General features: G+C 45.0%; 1 protein-coding gene across 6 annotated transcripts in view; it reads left to right on the forward strand.

Annotated features, from left to right (window-relative positions):
* The window catches only part of LOC146854878 (sodium- and chloride-dependent GABA transporter 2-like), a 1,159,405-nt gene that overhangs the window by 269,655 nt on the left and 876,554 nt on the right, over positions 1-13,196 (forward strand). The window contains exon 1 of one of the 6 annotated variants that reach the window (XM_085652280.1): positions 6,395-6,644. The exons of 4 other annotated variants lie outside the window; for them this stretch is intronic. The gene's annotated coding sequence lies outside the window, so the exon portion shown is untranslated. Of the gene's footprint in view, positions 1-6,394; positions 6,645-13,196 lie in introns of those variants that run through there. One more of the 6 variants, XM_085652282.1, reaches the window with a different exon arrangement.

Genomic DNA, 13,196 nt, shown 5'->3' on the forward strand with positions numbered 1-13,196 from the left:
TTTTTTTTCTGTTCAACTGCCTCTATTTATCTTTCTTGATAGAAAACAACCAGTAGAGGTCAGTAAAATACCAGAATTGCGTTCTGCTTATTCAACTGCCTCTATTTAACTGTCTTGATAGAAAACGACCATTAGAGGTTAGTAAAATACCAAAATTGTTTTCTGCTGAGGGACTTTGTTTTTTTTATTTTTCTGGCAACTGTCTCTATTTAACTTTCTTGATAGAAAACAACCAGCAGAGGACACTAAAATACCAGAATCACTTTAGCATTCTCCAGATTCCAGTCTGTAGAAATTGTCTTCCACAAGCACCCGTAGACAATAATATTTTTGTCAAATCTTGTATTTTCAGTGATATGACCACCAAAGGCCCTGATTTTATATTTAAAAAAGAGCTTTGGACTATACCCTTTCCCACTGAAAGGCAATATTACTCTCTATGTGTTCCCATACCTGGCGTGTCACGAGAGTTTGGTGCTTCCATTCCCTCCATGTTAAAGAACAGTAGATGTTTCAGCGCCCAGGCTGATGTGCTGCATAGCTAAATACATAAAAGGTCCCAAAGGCGAGACCGATTGCATTGCAAATGCTTGTTTATACAGCGCAGACGTAACCCCTTCGGCATTGATGGTTTTCGCTTCCTTGTAGTTCCAGTCTTTTGCCAGTACACAATCTCTGCTCCCTCTTAGGGCTGCATGCTCGTTTGTTCAGCTGATGCCACAGAGCCCATTATATCCTGTGCGATGTTTGTTGTTGTCTCTTATGTTGGGCTTTCATATCCTTCCTTATATCAAGAAAGGCAGGGCGCTTCTAAAAAAATATTGAAAAAACTTCGCAACCCTACTGCATACAGAATAGGTACATCTTGAAAGTATGGAGGTCCACCATAGCCAGCTTGGCGACATAATAAATTCCTCTTCTGTAAGTTTTGTAAAATACAGTGTTGATTTTTTAAATATTTTCCCGGTTGCATCTCAGCCTTAAATGAAACTTGACAGACAGACTCTCCCTCCTATTTAAAGACCACTGCCTCAGACTGGTTATTGAAATCATGATGGCCACAGTATCAAAGTGGCTCGTAGTAATCTGTACATAATCAGGCTTAGTATATTCAATGGTAGCAATTGTAATATTCCCCCCCCCTTTACCCCCACACATCTTAGTGAGCGGGAACATCTATCATCAACTCTTTGCAGTTTTATTTTATCACTATACACATAGAAATTATAGACTCTCCCTGTTAATATACGGACATGTAGGGTCTAGCAGTATAGTGCTTCTTATATGTTGTACCATTTCTAAAACCCTGCATAACATCCCTGTACAAATAATCTCTATATTAAGCTAGGGAGTTCTAAAAACACCTTTTTACTTTGTAAAAAAACAGCTGAATATCCGAATACATGTCGATGCTGGATATAGGTTTGTCGATTGCATTGATCACATTTGCAATGGTGGAGTAATAGCCATGAGGAAATCCTCTCTGCGACAACTTCACCTCCTGGTCACGTGTAATTCTACATGTAGCCTCTGTTCTAGTAGAGGTTCCAGGTGTTGGGATATTGAATTAAGCTGAGGGAAAACCCCAGTCCCCTTTTAGGTCAACAATCTTAACAGTGTTCACAGTAAAATTAAAAACCTGATTGTCAGGGAGCAGGTCCTTCGATGCATTGTAAGGAAAGGTGATATTAAAACAATTTGTCTCAATATTTTTGCCCTTCGGGGAGCCCTAAACTCTAAAATTTTAGAACGTTAGCTAATACTCAGCTGTTTGATTTTCTTCCTCCCACTTGACTTAAACTTGTTTCTTTTTCCTCTTTACCTTTCCATTGTAGATGTTTTTTTAACCTGTAGATTCTGTGTGGATCGGCCTCTACTTTTTGTATCTCTTCATTGTAAACGCTACCTACAACCACTTAACAATAGGCCTGGGCTAAAATTTCGTTCCGTTCGCGTAAATTGCGATAATTTGACATTTTCGCGTTCGGCGGAGAGCGCGAAAATGTCAAAATTTCCGCTTTCCGCAGCTTGGCGATAATTTGTTTCTTGCTCGCGCTATAAAATAATACATTCTCGCGCGCGCGCGATCGCCTTACCTGAATCCCTGCGTTCGCCGACAAGTTTTCTTGATCCGGTCGCGTTCTCCATGAGATGTTGTATTGTTTTTAGCCATTTGCGCTGTCTCGCGACAGTTCGCGCCCGCAGTGACGTCATGCGTCGCGCGATCACGTCTTTCTTCTCGTGATCATGCACCGCGAGGCCACTCAAAACAAGATGGCCGCGCCCGCGAGCAACCAGATGGGTAAGTTGGCGACGCGCAACCATGCAGAAAATCTTGCGAACATGCGGGAAAAAAACTTCCGCATCTTCGCGATATTTCCGCTTGTTTGCGATAATTTTAAATATTTTCGCGATAATTTGCGAAAGTGGATTTCGCAAATTCCGCCCACCCCTACTTAACAATCATAATCTTTCGGAAGTTAAGTACCTACACATTCATGAACAGAACATTTGCCACTACAAATATTTAATTGCTCAAAGTCTGCTGGTAACCTGATGTAAAGAATTTTGTGAATCTTCGTTCTGGGAGTATTAGCAATATTGATATCACACTGTGAAATTACAGATGTTTCTGATGATACTGTTATGCTGAGAGGGATGGTGTAAGAGGTGGGTAGTTTCATACGTGGGCAAAAAGACAACCAGACTTGTCTTAATCATTATGCACCCTAGCTAGGTATGAAGAACGGGTGAAGCTAGTCAGCACTCTCTGGATTCAATGGGAGGTGAATCTGTACGGTTGTCATGAATGTCTCGAATCCCAAAAGTTCTCTATTGACTGTCTGCATCACCCCTACTTTGGGTTTTTTATGTAACCCTCTAGTTCTCACCTTGAAAGTCTTCCACTCTAACAATGGGGCTGAGGATTTACCCTCTTTTTCAGCTCATCCTGCACTGTTTGACCGAACACTGCATTCTCAAGAATGCACACCTGTGACAAAACAGCCATCACCGTCAATGCGGGAGGTGTCATTTTCCCAGAGGACATTGGCCTTAATCTAAAGCAGAGTGCTTTTAGCGTATGCCGAACAACCCATGCGTACATTTGGTCACTCCATTTACACTGAATTCTAGATACCTCCACATGCTCCAAATTAGGGGCATATTAACAAACCAGGCGATAAAATTATCGCCGCTTTAGCGGCAGAAAACTGCCGCTAAAACGGCGATAATGGGCTTGATAATATGCTCTGTTGAATTCCAATTGAAGCCCATGTTAGATGTAAAGGACATCTAACCTGAGCTTCCATTGGAATTCCATAGAGCATATTATCAAGCCCATTATCGCCGTTTTAGCGGCAGTTTTCTGCCGCTAAAGCGGCGATAATTTTATCGCCTGGCTTGTTAATATGCCCCTTAGTTTCCTGTAGGAAAACAATCTGGGCTTTTTTCAGTGCTGTAAATCCAGGCAATTTGGACCCAGCCATATGCAAATCAGTCTTGACCCTGCACCCAATAGGAACAGTCCAGCTCGAACTGCAGGGTCAAGACAGATTTCCATATGGCTGGGTCCAAACTGGAAAGGCACGATGAGCAAAAAAAACGATGGATTTAGGCCCAGATCTCTGTACTGGGGTGAATGTATGACATTGTTCTGCATTCTGTCCATCAATTCTTTTTGCATTTGTCACCCCGAGTGGGACGAGTATGTCCAGACGTGCTCTCCATGCCACTGAAGTCAAGCTATCCTGGCTGATGAGGGCTTAAAGCCCGAAATGGGTCCTAGGATGCTTGTTTCCGGTCCAGGTTTAGGGTTTGTGTGTGACTTCACATCCTGCTTACATGGACGGCAGGGTTTATGTGCATTGCCACTCATTTTCTTTGGAGACCTTCATAGAGGGTTCGTGTGTGATGTCACATGCTGGTCTCATGGCCTACTGGGGGTGGGGCTTGTAGGTGAAGTCACATCGTGGCTACATGCCCTGTAAGTGATGTAATTTCTGGGTATGTGACTGGAATGTGACATCACTCTCAGGGGACAGGCCTTGGGCTACGGAAGTCTTGGCTCCAGTAGTGGCATCTTTTCATGGTGTGCCACTTGTCAGTTTTAATTTGATCAAAGTTTGTTTGCCTTTTGAGGTCTTTCAAAACCCTTGCAGTTGGCTGATAGCTATTTTCTTTGTGACTTTAGCGCTTATCTGCACCAGAGCAATTGAACTGTATGTTTTGGGTCAAAGGGGGTTAACAGGGTGTTTTTTTTTTCTTCCTATAGATCTTTTTCAATGTTTTTCACAAGAAACAAAACAGGAGTCAATTTGCTTTCTGGTATAATAATGTTTTGCATCCATACAATAACAATTTAGGATAACAACAGGCTAACAGTCTCAATACATACAGAAATATGTTTCTCAGTCAATACAGGCTGAACTTCTAAAGTTATATGCCTAGAACCCTTTTCGTTTGGCCAAAGTGGGCTTGCCAAGGTCCCCAGATCTGTTAATGATTTTTACTACATTCTCTTGCCCTCACAGTTGCCTCAGCTATGGAGCATAGATCCATATCTCTGAGCCAATCCATATCAGTTGAGGCACCAGGGTCTCTCCACCCACAGGCAATGCCGCATTGCCAATTAAAAGTCCTATTCCTAACAGGGAGCGAGCCGCCCTAGTCCTGCACTATTCTTCAATGGTGCTTAGTAGGCTGACTCTGGGGTCCAATTGGACACTCTGGCCAAGAATCTCCCCACCAAATTGGATGTAGTAATGTTCCTTCTGAGTTTTCTCAACATGTGCTTGCTGTTTGGGGTGCCCTCCCCATCCTCCAAAGTCTGACTGGGTGGTAGCGGACTCTGTGTGAGGAATTTAAACTGGATGAACCAGAGTTTTGAGGAAATCAACATTATTTAAGCAATCATTCGGGCTATTGTCTTCCTCCCATCTCTCCTTCAACTGTGCAAACACATCAGGTACCTTTACAATTAGTGCTCTGTAGAGCCTGGATACGCCCTTCCTACCCAGTAGCCAGATGGTAAGCTTGGCATCAAGGGAGTTAAAGTCAGGTGCTTGTGTCAGTCTTTACCCCAATGAGCCCAGAGTATGGCAGTATCTGTAGGTATCAAACAAACTGCGATTTTGTTAAGTCAAATTCCTCGGAGAGTTTCTCAAATTACTTGATATGGGTCGAGTCCCATATGTCCACTAATGTCAAGACCCCTGTAAGGTGCCTTTTCTTTAACCCCTCCAATTTTGCTAGCATGGTCAACCATGTTCCCAGCCAAAACAGGGTTTCACTTTTAGAGGCCTGCCACCATCCAAAGTGCCACAGGGCCTCCCACCATCACAATAAGGTTTATTTTGGGCAGTGGGGACAGCGCTGAGAAGTGGGGACCCATAGAGCAGCGAATGTATTGTTCCAGAAGCCCAATGTCTAGTTTACCCACTGGGTTTGATCTGTCCCCAAAGAACGAGTATTTTGAGACAGCATCTGTGCAGCCTTCAATAGTAAGGCCAATTGTCAGCAGTATCCAGTCCCCCGTCATATTCTGATTGCGTGCTCTGAACCAGAGAGACCAGCGATGGAACCCCACCCCATGGGAACCCATGCAGAGATGATTCTAGCTGTTTAAAGAATTGTGGCAGGAGGCACAAGGGGGGGGTTCTGCAACACATACAGAACTCCAGCAGGATGACGATTTTAAATGGGCACAATGTTCCATGACATTCAGATGTAAGCTGGGCCCGTTATCAAGTTCCCGTTTGGTCTGCCCAAGGAGCGGGCCAATGTCTGAACTACCTGTCACCCACATCCCCAAGCATTTGAAGTGGCCATAAGCAATCTTAAGCCGGAGATGTGACCTGACTGGCACGCATGGGGAAGCAGAGAACATTTGCACCTATTTCCTGAGGCAAAGGCCGAAGGGCATTTCCTGCAGGACCACGTGCAGCTATGGTCAATGAATTGTGTGGAAGAGACCACCATTAACGCTGCATCCTCCATCACTTCATGTGTCCTAGCTAATGCAGCGACCCTGCAGAGGCAGTGATGGGTGCCCAGTGCTGTCTTAAAGCCATTCTGAGCTCCATGGACTGGTGTGTGTGATACTTTGAAGAGTCCGTTTGCCAATACTCCAGCCAAATATTTTTACTTCTGTGTTTAGCAAGGACACTGGACGGTAGGCACGGCACACCTGCGTGGGCCTCCCATCTTTCACAAGAATCACATCTAAGGGGAAGGTGGTCACCCGCATCCTTGACAGCACAGAGCACCGGTGGTGTTAATGGGGATGTGAACTTCTTAAATCGTTCCAAGGGAACCCGTTTAGTCTTGCCTGAGAGAAAACCTGTTGGATGTCATTCTGTGATATAGGGAGATTTCGGTCTAGGCATCCCTCCAAAGAGAGAGCTGGAAGGGAGAGGCCACGTCGAATCGCACGTGGGGTGGAGGAGAACTCAGACAGCTGTCAATCATATTGCGAGAAAGCTGCTGTAATATCTACGTGGTTTGCAAAAAACTCCTGGTGTGGGTGGATTACTTTGGAGAGCAAAGCTCACGATTCGCGCGCCAGCAGCAGCTCAGCGCAGCACTGGGTGACTCTGGGCTCACTCGATCTCCTGGACGGCCCCAGCGCCTTGAGACCCTTAAGGGTGAGTAGTTCGCGCTTTCCAAATACGGGGTTTAGGATTCATTTTAATGGTGGGAACTAATTGTAATTTCATCTCTCCGTTTGCCAACAAGTGCAGCATTTTCTGTGCTTTGTCCCGCATTCATAAATTCTGTGCTGTGTGAGGAAACTCACCAGCCCCACTCCGGGCTCCTCAAGTGATTTGCCTCGGATGCATGGGATGGATGACGGAGATCAGACGAGACCTGCCCCATGTTCGGTAGCTCAGTCACGCCCCAAGGGCTTGTTTTTCACGAGGTATCTTCTTTCTGAAGATGTCATGTCACAGAGATTTTAGAACACGACAGTTGAGCTCGGACTTATTAAGGTTTAAGTGAGCAATGGTGTACAAGGCAGCTAATGCTTTGGATAATATGGGACTATTGCAGATAGGTTTTTGATTAGGGAAAATTTCCTTTTAAGGTCTTGTGAAAGCCATAGATCTCTTGCGGTGTATAAACAGTGAGGAGCTCTGTGTCAGTTGTTTTCAGGGATTCATTTGTACGGCTAAATCTTCTACAACAAATGTTTGACCTATACCTTAGGATCAGCAACAGCAGTTTCCAGATGTTCATGTTGTCTGTTCTTGGTCATAAGCATGTGGGTGTGGCTGACTGAGTGACACATTCCCTGCCATGCTCCTACCACTGCAGGTGGGTGCAGTCACTCACTGCTTCAATCAACTAGTCAGCACTGCACTAATGACTACTCCCAGGACAGTGCATTATCCTTAATAGGGCATATTGTCCCTTTTGCATCCAGCACATCTAGTTAAAGTGTGCCATGGCGGGAACAAGCACATTGAGCCCTATGTATAGTAAAACGGGGAACAGTCAGAACAACGCAGGCAGGGCCACCCATGGTCGGACTACGCAAGCGTAACCACACTTGCCTTAACCACTTCGGTGCGTCTGTGCACATGGCACAAAAATCCCTCTGGGTTTCTTTAAGCCCTAAACAGCATCTGAGCACGTAGAAAGTCATGAGAGGTATCATCAGAAAGGAGAGAATCTCCGTAGTGGATCCCAGCTTAGGGGTCGCCCCAGTATGGTGATCCCCGAGCAGGGATCCACCCACTGGACACTTTGCTCTCCCCAAATAACTTTGGAATAGTCAGTCTTTATGCCCCCCAATAGTCCCTAATCTGCGCCCTGGGGAGCAGAAAGCCTACTAGCCACCAGGGATTTATTTTAGTAAATTTTTGGCTGGGGGCTTCCCTAGATGGGCATGCCATTGCCCCCACCTCCCCATCTCCCCACCTATTCCACAGTCTTTCTGGCCCCCTCGGAGGCAGATTGAGGCAATAGCTCCTGGTCTGCCCCCTGGGGGGGTAGAAAGCCCATTTCCTCCCACAGAATGTTTTTGAATTATATGTAGGGGTGGGGGCTCCCAAAATGGGCATGGATCATGCTTGGCTGGTGGAATGCGTGGGTGACACTTGGCTGGTGGTGTGCGTGGATATTGCTTGGCTGACTGTGCATTGATAGCATTTTGCTGGCAGTGTAGGTGGATGGCGCTTGGCTGGCAGTGTGCATGGATGGCACTTGGCTAGCGGTGTGCGTGGATGGTGCTTGGCTGGTGGTGTGCATGGATGGTGGTGTTCGTGTACTGACTCTTGACTAGCAGTGTGGCTTGCATGGATCCCCAGCGTTTTCTTACCCAGAATCCCCCGCAAACATTAAATCACATTTTCCTCACATTTCTGTGTGGGTAAGCTGTAGGATTACCACACAGGCACAAATTTCCTACTACCCAGCATTCCCCTTGGTCTCCCAATAAAAATTATACCTCATTTGTGGGGGTGTCCAAAGTAGCATCAGTCAAAAACGTATAAACTGACTACCCTGTTGGACCCGCTTTGGGCCCCCCGCAATCTCTACAAGTTGTTGGCCCTTCCATGTCATAGGCACTTGGCCTTTCGACACAAGTAAGGTATAATTTTTATCAGGAGACTGAGGGGAATGCTGAGTGGTAGGAAATTTGTGCCTTGCAGTGATCCCACAACTTTGTTACACAGATAATAGAAGAAAATGTCACTTTTTAGCTGAATTTGAGGTTTGCAGCAGATTTTTGGAATACAAATGTTGGGGAATCAACACAAGCTACACCTCCCTTGTCTCCCATGGGTGTTTAGTTTACAGAAATGTCGGGGTTTTTTAGGTTCCCCTACATTTCTGCAAGTTCGGGACCAAAAACACAGGCGCCCACCTATCTATCAAAAAACAACCTGTTTTTTCAAGGGGATCACCTGCGTGTTTGGTCCCAGGCTCAGCAGCCATCTAGGGAAACCTAACAAACCCACACATATCTGAAAATTAGACACCCAGGTGAGTCCAGGGAGGTATGGCTTGCATGGATCTCCCAACATTTTCGACCCAGAATCCCCTGCAAACCTCAAATTTAGCTAAAAAAATCTAATTTTACTCAATTTTCTGTGTGAGAATGTTGTGGGATCACTGGGCTGCAACATATTTCCCACTACCCAGCATTCCCCCAGGTCTCCTGATAAAAATGGTACCTCACTTGTGTGGGTGGGCCAAGTACCTGCGACAGGCAAGGGCCCAAAACGTATTGTGGAGACATCAAAATTACCAATTACAAAACAAACTGGTTTTGCAAAGGGCCACCTGCATTTTTGGCCCCAGGCTCAGCCGCCATCTAGGGAAACATACCAAATACACACATTTCTGAAAAATAGATAGTAGGGGGAGTCCAGGGAGGTATGGCTTGCATGGATCCCCCAACGTTTCCCTGCCCAGAATCCCCTGCAAACCTAAAACGTAGCTGACAAAAAAATCACATTTTTCTCATGTTTCTGTGTGGGAAAGTTGTGGAATCACCGGCCAACACAAATTTACCACAACCCAGCATCCCCCCAGGTCTCCTGATAAAAATGCTACCTCACTTTTGTGGTTGGGCCAAGTAACAGCGACAGGTAAGAGCCCAAAACCTATTGTGGAGACATCAAAATTACCAATTACAAAACAACCTGGTTTTGCAAGGGGGGCACTTGCGTTTTTCGCCCTAGGCTCAGCAGCAATCTGGGGAACCCTACGAGCCCACACATTTCTGAAAACTAGACACCCGGAGGAGTCCAGGGAGGTATCACTTGCATGGATCCCCTAACGTTTTTCTTCCCAGAATCCCCTGCAAACCTCAAATGTAGCTGAAAAAATAAAACTTTCCTCACATTTCTATGCGGGATCACTGTGCCGGTGCAAATGTCCTACCACCCAGTGTTCCCCCTGGTCTCCCGAGTAAAATGATGCCTCACTTGTGTGGGTGTAAAAAGCAGAATCACCTACAACATTTTTTTTTAAATGTAGCACTTAGAGTTTGCTGTGCTACACCCTTAATCCCTATGTTTTTGTCCCTCCCCAGTCACAGGCCCTTGGCCCACCTACACAAGTGAGGTATCATTTTACTCAAGAGACTGAGGAGAATGCTGGGTGGTAGGACACTTGTGCTGGCACAGTAATCACACACAGAAATGTGTGCAAAATGTGATTTTTTTAGCTAATTTTTGTGGTTTGCAGGGGATTCTGGGTAGGAAAACGTAGAGGAGTTCACGCAAGCCACCAGAATTCTCACTAGAAAAGAGTCAGTTGATATTTCATTGTCTATATATGTTTTCTCTCAATACAAATCTGTGGAACATAATCATGTGACAGAAACATGTTACTTTCAGCAAAAACATATCTGATGAACAGGTGCCAGGATCTTCTCCAGCAAGGAGTACAAGACTTCCTTGGGGAGAAGATATCATTCATGAATCCAAGGCAAGCCACTTTTCTCAGTTTTAGTTTGATTAAAGGTTTCATGCCTTTTAAAACTTGCAGGTGGCTATTTGCTCTGTGACTTTAGCACTTATGCACACCCGAGCAATTGAGCTGTCGGTTTTGGGACATACGGGGTCAACAGGATTTGTTGTTTTTTCTATTTATTGATCTTTTTATTGAGAATGCCAGTCTCAATACAATCAGAAATAGGTTTCTCAGTCAATACAGGCTGAACCTCTAAAGTTATATGCCTAGAACCCTGTTTATTCATCCAAAGTGGGCTTGCCAAGTGAGAAAGTTGACTAAGTGGTCAGATAAGGAAAGTCTCATTAGATAGGGTAGGAGTGTCAGGACACAATGAGTGAGTAACTTGAGACTAGAGGTGATTCTTAAGGGACAAAAGTAAATGCTCTTATACATCACTCTGCACAAAGGAGAGAGAAATAATCTTCTTTGACAGTATGAAGTCTAATCCATGCTACCAAAAGTAGGGTATTAAAAAAGCATAGCATACTATTGTAGATGTCCTTCTTGCCCCTAAACTTCTGCAGTGTGGTTTGTAATATGGCTGCTCACTCATCCTGCAGCTGTACCTGAAGCCGCAGTAAGCAGGAGGACAGCAGAAAAGACAGGTTATTACAGGCAGCACAGAACTTGCTCAGGCAAGCTGGCATCGGTACTTGATTTAAGCAAGTTTCATGCCACTGGAGCAGTGATCACTTACAGCAGACTTCATTAACCCCGGGCCCACAGCATATTCGCTGAAATTTGGCATGTATTAAGTAGCTCTGGTTTTGCTGTTTCTAGATACATTGAGATGGGTATAAAGTGTGCTACCAAGACATTTACAACCAGCTGGCAGCGTCTTTGCAGTACACACCCTCTCTTGACACTCTACCTGGGAGTTAGAAGATGCCCATAAAGTACTCCTTTCCCATGCTGAATGGCCCACTAAGGAAGGGAAATCGGGAAGCCTGCAGTTCTTTCAATGGGTCCCTTTACAGAGGGGAGAATGAGTAGGAACACAAGCCAACTCTGGCACACCAATAAAGCTCACACCCAGAACAGGATGCACCACTTGTCGTGGCTGTCTGGCACTTGAGTTTCTAAAATGCCAACCCTCTGAGAGAAGTCATCCATTGGTCCAGTATCTTGGCTAGCGGTCCAAAGTTATAAATGACAGGCAGGAGTGTAATGTACTATGAAGCAAATGGCCACTAATAAATTTACTTCTTTTGTGGCTTGCACTGTTTAGAAGCACAGTCTACTCAGTCAGCTAAGACATCCAGTGGCGTGGACATTCAGGATGAAAGGCATTTACTGTCTTAGTGGTTCACAACCATGACATGCTGTTTGATGCCATTTAAGTGCAGAGAAGGCTCCAGCCATACGCTGTTAAATTACAGAACATGCTGCAGCCTACTAGAAAGCCTTGCAGGTACTAGGTTCCTCTCCCACCTGACTCTGCTCTCAAACAAAAGGACAGAAACCCTCGGCATGCTCTCAGAGTGAGAAGCAACCTGCCAATCATGCATTATAGTGTGTGTCTCCACTTTTGTAAACAAGAACAGAGTATTGTAAGGGTGCACTCTTGTAGAAGGGATATTCCTCTGACGATCACGTCACCCTTCTTTCCAGTGAGGCATCGGAAGTAATGGGAAAATGCTGGCACTCAATGGACACCATCATCACCACATGCTATTTTGGGGGCTGAACCAAAGAAAATGTGTCAAACTGCCCACAAGCTGTAGGAAACTGGCTCTATAAATACTACACCAAAATGAGGCATAGTGTGTATAGAGTCCAAGTGACCCCAGAGGTAGGCAGAGGTTAAAGTTAGATAGAACCTTACTTTCTATTTGTGGTAGAGTGGTCGAGCAGTAAGGCAGTATCAGAGGACAGTGTTAAGCATTTGATGTACACACTCAGTCAGCAAATGAATTCACACACTCAAGAACTGAACTCTAGGCCAATTGTGTTTGTATAAAAATATATACTGTTGTTTTAATTTTAGAACCAAGCAAGCCTGGCACAGGTAAGCATTAAATACTTTTTAGTAATAAGTTGCTGAATATAGAGCAGTTTGAAAATGCAATACAAATTGTACTTTGTTTGATTTACAGGGGATGCAGTAGGTTGCAACACTTAGCAAATAGAGTACATTGAAATGAATAGGCTTTTGTAGTAAATCACAGGTAAGTTAGTTTTTACGTTACTTTTTTAACTCAGTGCTGGATACCTAGATTTAGCACTGGAACATTTCCTGCAAACAGGTAAGTAAGTACGTTTTGGTTATTTGTGCGATTTTTAAAGAATATGTTTAGATTCCAAAACTCCACACTAAGAAACTTTTTGGAAGAAAATTGTCAATGTTATCCTACGGAGGAAAAATCAGGTTAACGGTTCGTAGGTAAGTAATCGACTGTGGGAGTTAAGGTTTTGGGGTTAGATTCAGGGGTCCCCAGGGTCAGTGATGCACTGTTGTTGCACCTTCAGCGGCACTAGGCCAGCCGGGTGCAGAGTATTGAGGCCCAATGTTATCCAATGGGGGAAAGGGGCCTCCGGTTGGTAGCTGCTGGCAAGCAGGCCACTGGGTTGTGGGAGCAAAGCTCCTAGGGTTAAGGTCAGGACAAATGGGGAAACAAAGTAGCACAATAGGTGCACCTTCAGCTGCAGAGTGCTGTTTCGACGTCGGGCGCCCTGTTGTTTTCTATGGAGAACCTCCGGTTTGCAAAAACACTGCAGGCAGGGAGACA

Source organism: Triturus cristatus, chromosome 4_1, assembly GCF_964204655.1.
Source record: "Triturus cristatus chromosome 4_1, aTriCri1.1, whole genome shotgun sequence".
Classification (NCBI taxonomy): Eukaryota; Metazoa; Chordata; class Amphibia; order Caudata; family Salamandridae; genus Triturus; species Triturus cristatus.